Genomic DNA, 8,986 nt, shown 5'->3' on the forward strand with positions numbered 1-8,986 from the left:
TTGGCACTTAGGCATGGTGCCTTAGTATCCTTTGGCTGCAGTATTTGCGTCCTTAGGGGGGTTGGTGTCACGTTTCTTGTTGGAACCCTTGTTGTTGCGAGTTGCTTGATTCAGGTTTGCATGTTTCCTCTTCTTGTCACTGGACGGCTCAGCATGCTTCTCGGTGTTTTCTGTCGGGTTCAGTGATAGCTTTTGCATGCGAACACAGTCTTTAGTAAGGCTGATAGCCAGAGTTACAGCCTCAGTGATTGTTTGGGGTTTGGCTGAAGTCACCATGCCGCGGAATTCTGGGGCCAGTCCCCAAATGTAGCGTTCAACACGTTTGAATTCCGGAGTCACCATGTAGGGAATCACCCTAGACAAATCATGGAATCTTCGAGTATACCCAGTGATGTCAGCACCTACCATTGTCAAGTGCCAGAACTCCGTCTCCAATCTTTGGAGTTCGGTACGAGAGCAGTACTTCTCTCTCATTTTCTCTTTCAGTTCATCCCAAGTCATGCCGTACACGGCTTCATCACCCAGCGTTTGAACTTGCAAATTCCACCATGTCAGTGCTTCATCGACAAACAGCCCAGTAGCGAAAGTGACTTGCTGATCCGCGGTACACTTGCTTATGCAGATAGTGGCCTCAGTCTTCTCCGTCCAACGCACAAATGCTACCGCTCCTCCAGTGCCATCATAGTTCAGTGGTTTGCAGTCGAGGAACTGCTTGAAGGTGCAGCCTGCAATTGACCCAACCGACTCACATGTGGGCAATCGAAGAAATAATGAAACAAGGACCGTTCATAGATTTCTCCATGCTTAGCAAATCGTCTTAAGGTTACCTTGAGCTGCGTTTCCTCCTGACGAATCTCCATGTCCGTTACGTCTAGCATTTCTTGGTCCTCCACTGTCTTGAGTACGGTTTGCCTCGTACTGGGCGATAGCAGCAGAGATCCTTTCTTCCGGTAGAGCGTTCAGCTCTTCAGCAGTTTTCGGCAGTGGGGGAGGAGGAGGTTGATCTCGAGCGTTCACAGCTCTTCTTGGTGCCATGTTCTGAAAGAACACAACACAATAGGGTTAGACATTTGTTTGATATCGTCATACGAAACAGTGGTAGTATATGTACACGCAGGCATATACCACATAAGTGACATCAAACAATCCGCGCAATGCATAAATCAATTCATACATCAACAAGCATGTATTATTAGGTAAACACCTTACTTTACATTGGCGGTTCTTGTCTTTATACCCTAAGTCATTACTCCAAAGAGTGTACGTTTGACCTTTTTTTTTCATTGAGGGAATGTATACGCGACAAGACTTGCTGTGGTTTCTGTGCACTGAGTTCCATAATTATGTATGCATCCATAATTACGTAACTCCTTGCACAGTCCGCACAGTTCGTTTTGTCCTCGTATCACTTCCTTCAGATAGGCCATTGTTTTCAGGTGAAGTTATGTATACTAGTGGTATTCTACATCTAGTACATGTACATGCTAATTATCACACATAATTGCAAGTAATCCTTAATCATAGACAAGTGCTACCCCAGTGCACCCTAAGTCACGTAGTGTCTTTTCTAGACTCATGTAAACAGTTTCAGGCAGTGGATGTCGCGGGAAGTTTTATGCAATGAAAACTCTTTGAAAAATCATTTTCGTGAAAGGATCCTAGAGATTGTAGACTAGACTCGAAAAGGAATCCTGGTTCACTACAATCGCAGCTCTGATACCAATCTGTCACACCCCTTTCTGCGGCGGAAGCACGAGGTGTGATCATGAAAGGTTCTCATTGCATACGAAAGGTAAACATACTACATGCTCAAAATAACTTCAAACATTACATTACTGCAAACATACGTCAAGTGTTTACAACACGAGATATCATATTGTCTTAAAAGTTACAACTTTATTTAACGATAAACAAAGCGACATCCACAAGCATGAGTAAGACCACGCGCACATCCACCCTAGTTACCTGAAATACATGTGAGTTTTGGAAAAACATCAACATAATGTTGGTGTGAATTCATGCAGTTTTTGTATCTCTCATTTGTATACTTTATATGAAAACATAGTTAGTGTCATGTATAAATCAAGTTTTCATAAATAAATTAAGTATTCATGTGTACACCACGTACTCATGTATAATTCATGTTTCTCTTGAGTACCCCACGTACTCAAGTATAATTTCCCGTTCTCTTGAGTACCCCACGTACTCAAGTATAAATCAAGTTTTAGTATGGTATGAGTCTTTATGTATACAAAGTATTCTTGTAAGTATCAGGATTGTTAATGGGTTGCAAGGCCATTAACATGTGACACGACATAGGAAGTCACCAAACCTAAGGAATTTTTCTATTTGGCATATTCTGAGACACAAAAGCACTACTCGGTACTCGTTCTCACCGAGTGTGGCTTCCCGACACCCGTTAGATCTAACCTTTTGTTCTGCGGTCAAGGTATATTGTTGATTAATAGTGCTTATGGTACCCTATTCGTGACACGATTTCTCGTATCAATTCTCATAGCGCATCATACTTGGTACTCGTTCTCACCAAGTGCGCTTCTTGTATTCTTATATCTCATCACACTTGGTACTCGTTCTCACCAAGTGTGCTTCTTGTTACCATACCATTTGTAAACATAGTAATATTTGTAACATGTATTTCACCCCTGAAGTTATAAAACTGAAAACAGTTAAGAGAAAAGGGGGAGCATGAACTCACAACTTTGCGTTCCTGTGCGTCATAAACTTCACCGGATTTGCTTAATTAACGTCGTGACCTATACGCGTTTTCTTAACGTTAGTCACTAGACTTGCGTCGCACAAGTACAGTCACTCTCCTTTGTATTCGTATTGTTGTGTTAAAAATATTTTATATTTTTAACTAAGTATCTTACTTATATTATTTTTCTCAAAAATTAATATAAGTATCTCGTGTTTTGCACTTTGCACCCAAATTATGTATCTTGTATATTGTAAGTGTATTTTTATGTTTATACTCCTCATGAGTATTTGGTGTATTTTTAAGTCTTAATACACGAGCACGTATAACACATACTATATACACTTAGCACAAAAGTTGGTGATCAAGTAATATATATTCTAAATATATATTTAACAAGTTTCGTTTACGAAAACCCACCTCAGACACTTGGAAATTTTGTAACAAAATCATGGCGAAATTTATTTGGAAAAGCAAGTTAAAATATATTCGTAACACTTGTCGTAAAAATATTTCCATGTGTTATATTTCTGGAAAAATTTCGCCAGAGTTTCCTCTGTAACTGGAGGTGGCCATGCTTTCTAGCGTATCATTTTCTTTTCAAAATTTAATCAATAATTTTCCCAACATCAACAAACAATATTTCAACATCAACTAGTCAAAAATATACATAAATCGCAAACATATGAACTTGTGGGTTATGTAAAAGTGTGTAGTAACTTTCCATTATTTTTAGTAGATCTTTCCATCTTTATAAATAAAGTCGGTTCCTTATGATCTTTATTCTTGAAGAAAATACATTTTTTACAACTTCTAGGTCAAATATTACAAAAATAATTCTTTGTTAAAACCTTCGTTACACAAGTGTCTACACACTTGTTTGTTCACAAAAACACCTTTTGCTTATGAACGATCCGGCCTTAAAACATGATTTCATCATACACTTGGTTCTTCGAAAATACCACTTGTAGATCTTTAGATCTACTAGTTTAGAACTTCATTTTACAAGAAAAATTACTTTTACACAAGTTCATGTTATTATGTAGTAGTGTTCATCATCTAGTCCTTTTCATACTTTAACATACACTAATTCATGTTCTATGAACATGACCTAGCCGGGTTAGATGATGATCCGAACTACTACTAGCATCAAACAACACAAAATACTCATAACAAAACAAGTTTAACAAGTTTTACACCATTACTTTCCTTTTACCCACACTACAAAAAAAATGCCAATTAGTGGCACAAGGTTTTAATGGCATTTAGGTTTTGTGCCACTAATTTAGCTTTTTAACGGCACTTTGTGTATATCATTTTTGTCTACACATACTTTTAGTGGCATTTAGCAATTAGTGCTGCTAATTTAGGTTTTTATTGGCACTTTATGTATGCCACTGAATATTTAAGTGTTTTTTATTGTTCTTGAAAATTTCCCTCCTTAAATTCTTTAATAAAATTTCCCCCAAATCATTTCCCTCCCATCCAAATGTCTTCCCTCCGATCAATAACAAAACCCTAGCCACACATCAAAGTAGAATCACATATCTGGTTCACAAAAGATGACCTTAATCTTCACAGGTGTTTCATTGACCTCCGTTCTTCATCTTCAAACCCTAGCCAAACAGGTAACTCGTCGATATCACTGGTAATGGTTCTAATTTCACTAAAGTCAATTTTGTCTTTGTTGATTTCACTAACCATCTTTGTTTTTTATTTTGATTGCTGTTGGTCGGAAGAGCCATCTTCGGTTCATCTTTGTTGGACATCGGTTTATTGGTTCATCCTTTTCAATTTGCTCCCAAGCCCTAAGTCAGTAAGTCCACTCTTATTCGAGTTCATTCTCTTCGTTTTCAGATTTTGTTTGGTTGCTAACTTACTATTTTCACGGATCTTTTTATCTGATTTTAAACAAAAACAGGTTTGATGTGCCATTCTACTGTATCTATTTGTGAAGATTTCACAATATATAGTGTTTTGATGCTCTTATAACAATATATTAGTCTGTGATTAAATTTAGTTGTTGAAATCAAACTGATTTAGGGTTCATAAAATCGAGGAATAATGTTTGTTTATGTGGTTTGTTTGTAGATCTTGAAATGAAAATGTAAAACATCTTGGTTTTCGGTTGGTATAGGGCAAGCAACCCAAGTAGAATAATGTGAATTCTTGAGGAACGTGGGCTCCCTCCTGATATAGTTACCTATAACCATATAGGATTGCATTAACTCAAACTCTTCTTTTTTAAAGACTCACAACTGTCAAGTTGCAACTTTGTTTCCTGTATATGATTGCTAAGATCTACATCTATATTTTGCCCAATACGTATATCACTTTAAGAGTAGAAGTAGGTTGTTTTATTTTTTATATTATAATAATGTTCAGTTTTACATTTTTATTGCTTATTGAATGTTTAAGTTGGTGTTATGCTTATTTGCACTTTGCAGGTAACTTTTGGAACTCTATTTGACTCTCTTTTTTTATATATGATGATCCTAGTATCCCATATACATGCCTGATCACTAATGGAACAAAATGGGTTAAAATGCCAAACAAAAAGATGTATGTTACTTCTAAATGTTTAAGGTGATATTCTGGTTCATTCATTTGTGAATACAGGGAGCTGATAATCTTGTATTCATGTATTGTTTTAATTAGTTTTACTATAATGATATATTATATGTATAATTTTTTTTTCCAAAATGAAGTTTCTTTTGTACTACATTTATTCATTGAGTACATTATATAATATGAATTTCAAATGGTGGGGTCCGGTGGCTTACTCTGAGCCTCTGAGGTAGACAGTCATGGTGGTTCATATCACCGGCTCTGTATTGTCACTTTTAAAATGTTCATATGGTTCTGAATCAGATTATTTTGTGTGCTGATATGATGGCATGCTATAACATGTTTTTTTTCTTGTTTGCTGGATACATTTTTGGTACCGATTTGGTACCGACTTGGTACCGACTTTTGACATTTTCGGTACCTATCCGGTACGGTACCGGTTTTTTCCCTCAAATACCGGTACCGAACCGTACCGTACCAGGTATATTCGGTACCGATACCCACTTTTGGGGATTTTCGGTACCAATACCGGCTCGGTACTTGTTGGTACCGAGCTCATTCCTAGAAAATACTATATTGGTGTGTGATTCGTTGAGGCTAATTACTCTCTTACATAATTTCTTTCTTGCCTATCATCATTATAGTTCCTGCAGCCTTTTAATACTTTTATTCTTCTAGTTATAGAAGAATTTGAAAAATGCTAATGGTTTGTTTTTTCATGTGCTTACTGACCTATAACTTTTACAGGGCACCCTTTGTGCTGCCAGGCATGCTGGTGCCTTTGTGAGAGGATATGATGTTATTCACAAACTATTTAGAGAGCTGGCTTACCGATAAAAGTGAACATTAAACCTCTTCTTTGGTTAAGTTTTTTACTTGATATTAATTGTGGTTAAACAATATATTGATTGTGCGTTGCTAGGGTAGGAGGATATACAAGAGTAAGCAAGCGCTTTTGGCGCCTAGGCGCTTCTTCTGGGCGATTCGCATTTACTACGCTTATGGTTCCCAGGTATGATAGGCAGCCTAATTATTCCCATGCGTAACTAATGATTTATGCTTTTTATTTTTTTAATTGATAATTTCCACTTTTTCTGCAGTATTTATAGGTCTTTAAGTTTAAACAGATGATATAAGTTCATATTATCAGATTTTTCAGTTCGAATTATCAACATTATTCGGTTCGTATTATCAAGATTATTAAGTTCTTTTGGCTTTCAACCCACCAACCCATTAACATCCAAAGTGGGTATGTACATTCCTAAGTTGTTTGTAATTTCAGTAGATTTGTGTCATTTTTAACCTTAATACACATACATTCTAGTCGATTTGGTGGGTCTTTTGTCAATTTGAGGTTTTGATTCCATGATGTTTGAGTTTTTTAGTAAAAGACAAGTGTCATTAGGGTTTCGGGTCTAGGTGCGGGTTAGGCTATTGTGTAATTGTATGTTGTGTTTAGAGTTGTATGATTTTTTAGCTGGTTCAGATTTATTAGTTTGGATGGTTCGGACATGTCGTTCCATGTTTTGACTAAGCGACCTGACTAAAGTATTACGAACTGGTAATTTGATAAGTCTTTTTTGCCGGAACACTTTCACTTCTGTTAGGAAGTTTAAAGGAGATAAGTTGAATGGGTCACCAGTTGTCTTCAATTGAGACTTAAAGATATCTCCAATTGAGAACCGGGGCTTCACAGCAGGTGATGGCTTCACAACTTTCTCATTTTTCACTGCTAGATCTATTAGACCCATCTCTCTCTTCATGGATTTCACCAACTCAACGTCCACATTGTTTATAACTATGTCCATCACAGAGAACGTAATATCCACCGTAGATTTTTTGGTTTTCGTTGCCAGATCTGCTCTCAGTACTACTAGTCCCTTCTCCCGAAGAACTCTAGTTATGTCTGATAGCAACCCTACCCTGTTGTTTGCACATAGTTCTAGCCGGGTTCCCTGCACATAGTTCTAGCCGGGTTCCACTGCAGCCTCTAAGCATTTCATAACATGTTGCTTCTTACTCGCTGGCTATTGGTTATGTTCCAAAGTTCTGTTTGTTATATTTACTTTTTAATTCGCTAGCTATTGGTTATGTTCCGAAGTTCGAAGTGTTTAAACGGTATTGAAAAGATATAATCTTGATAGCTTTAGGTTAGACGAATTAATTGTTGTTTACTTACATTTAAATATTTTGATAGATTCCAACTCTAGAATGAAATTTTAGTTTTGCAAGTGACCCGTTTGAAATGTGTTGCAGCCTTGCAGGGTGATATTTATGAGCAAAGAACCCAATTTGCGTAGGTGAATCTTCGAACCAAACGCACCCTTAGCTTATCACATATTTCCTTACAGTATTTAATTTGGATTTGCATTTTCTAACTGATGTTGAAGAATTAATCCTTATATTCCATAAACATACTTCTTTTGGCTTCATTTAAATTGAAAACTGACCTGTTGTTTCACTTATTACTACAGGTTAAGCTACATAAATACTAACGTGTACCAAATAAACATGATTGGATAGTTGTTCATTTTGGATACTTCAAGTGGCTGGTAAATTTTACAAGCTGGGTTGTCATTCCTTGTCATCAACAGAAAAAGAATAAATTCGTTTCAATTGGTTTTGTTAAAAGATTACGCGAGTAGCCCAAGGTATGATTTCCCACCACCAAATTGTTGTATAATCTAGTTCAATGTGTTTAGGTAATTTCTCGTTTTCTTATACATGTTTTTTTTTCTTTTGAATCAAGAACAATGAATTTGTTAAATTAAAAAATTTTAGATTTTTTTGAATCAGTACTAATCCTTGTTTATATGGTTGATAATCACAGGGTAGGGTAGATATCATGAGAAACTTTGGAGCTAAGTTCTAAGACAGTGAAATTCTCACCAAAAAGAACGTTTAGACTCATCGTGTAAACATTAGGAGTTTGGAATGTCACTTATTACACAATGTTTTGCTAACATTTGAATTATGTTTCGGATCAAGCTCATTGTTGAAGTTATAGTAGTATGATTTCCACATTTACAATTTTATCGAACTTTTATTTTATATTTAATATTGTAAATAATGTGATTTTTGTAGCAAAATTATGTGGCACTAAAAATTGTATATATATTTAACTAGAAATAATTGAAACTAGTATTGATATGTAATTATAATTACTTTTTAAAGGCATAAAAATTGTGGCACAAAAGTCTTTTATACTGTGGCAAAAGAAAGTGCCACTAAAAACCCAAAAACATTGTGCGTCAATTCAAAAAAGTGCCACTAAAAAGATTAAAAACGTGCCACTAAACCCCAAAAATATTGTGCGGCATATTGAAAAAGTGCCACTAAAAGGATTTAGCGTCAGCGCTTCTAGTGGCACTTTTTTTGTGTGCCGCTCATTCTTACAGAGGCCTTTAGTGGCACTTTTTAGTTTTTTGGTGGCACCATTTGTATGTCACTAAATGGCATTTTTTTTGTAGTGCCATCAAGTTCATCAATTTACAAGACTTTTAGTTTGAGATCTTTAGTGTCCATGATTTTCAACCGACAAATCTCTTATTAACCACTCTAGACAAGATCAAGAAGGTGTTTAGAGTCACTTACTACTAGCTCGTGGCTAGGGAAGAAACTAGGCGAAAAACGGGTGGTTAATAGCGTTGTGGTGAGGTCCTTGGCAAACCGTAAGCATCGGGCTTCCTTGTGCGTGATCCT

General features: G+C 36.3%; 1 long non-coding RNA gene across 6 annotated transcripts; it reads left to right on the forward strand.

The window, feature by feature from the left end:
* The first annotated feature begins 4,170 nt into the window (after window positions 1-4,170).
* LOC110937934 lies at window positions 4,171-8,307 on the forward strand. 6 transcript variants are annotated; one of them, XR_002591127.1, is made up of 8 exons: window positions 4,171-4,532; window positions 5,164-5,278; window positions 6,032-6,123; window positions 6,207-6,296; window positions 6,385-6,533; window positions 7,541-7,584; window positions 7,759-7,935; window positions 8,115-8,307. It is a non-coding gene; the product is annotated as an uncharacterized LOC110937934 (long non-coding RNA). The 6 variants fall into 6 exon arrangements; XR_002591125.1 differs by lacking the exon at window positions 5,164-5,278 and having other exon boundaries at window positions 4,171-4,344; window positions 4,456-4,532; XR_002591121.1 differs by lacking the exon at window positions 5,164-5,278.
* The last annotated feature ends 679 nt before the right edge of the window (window positions 8,308-8,986 follow it).

This window comes from Helianthus annuus, chromosome 1 (genome assembly GCF_002127325.2).
Source record: "Helianthus annuus cultivar XRQ/B chromosome 1, HanXRQr2.0-SUNRISE, whole genome shotgun sequence".
NCBI lineage: Eukaryota > Viridiplantae > Streptophyta > Magnoliopsida > Asterales > Asteraceae > Helianthus > Helianthus annuus.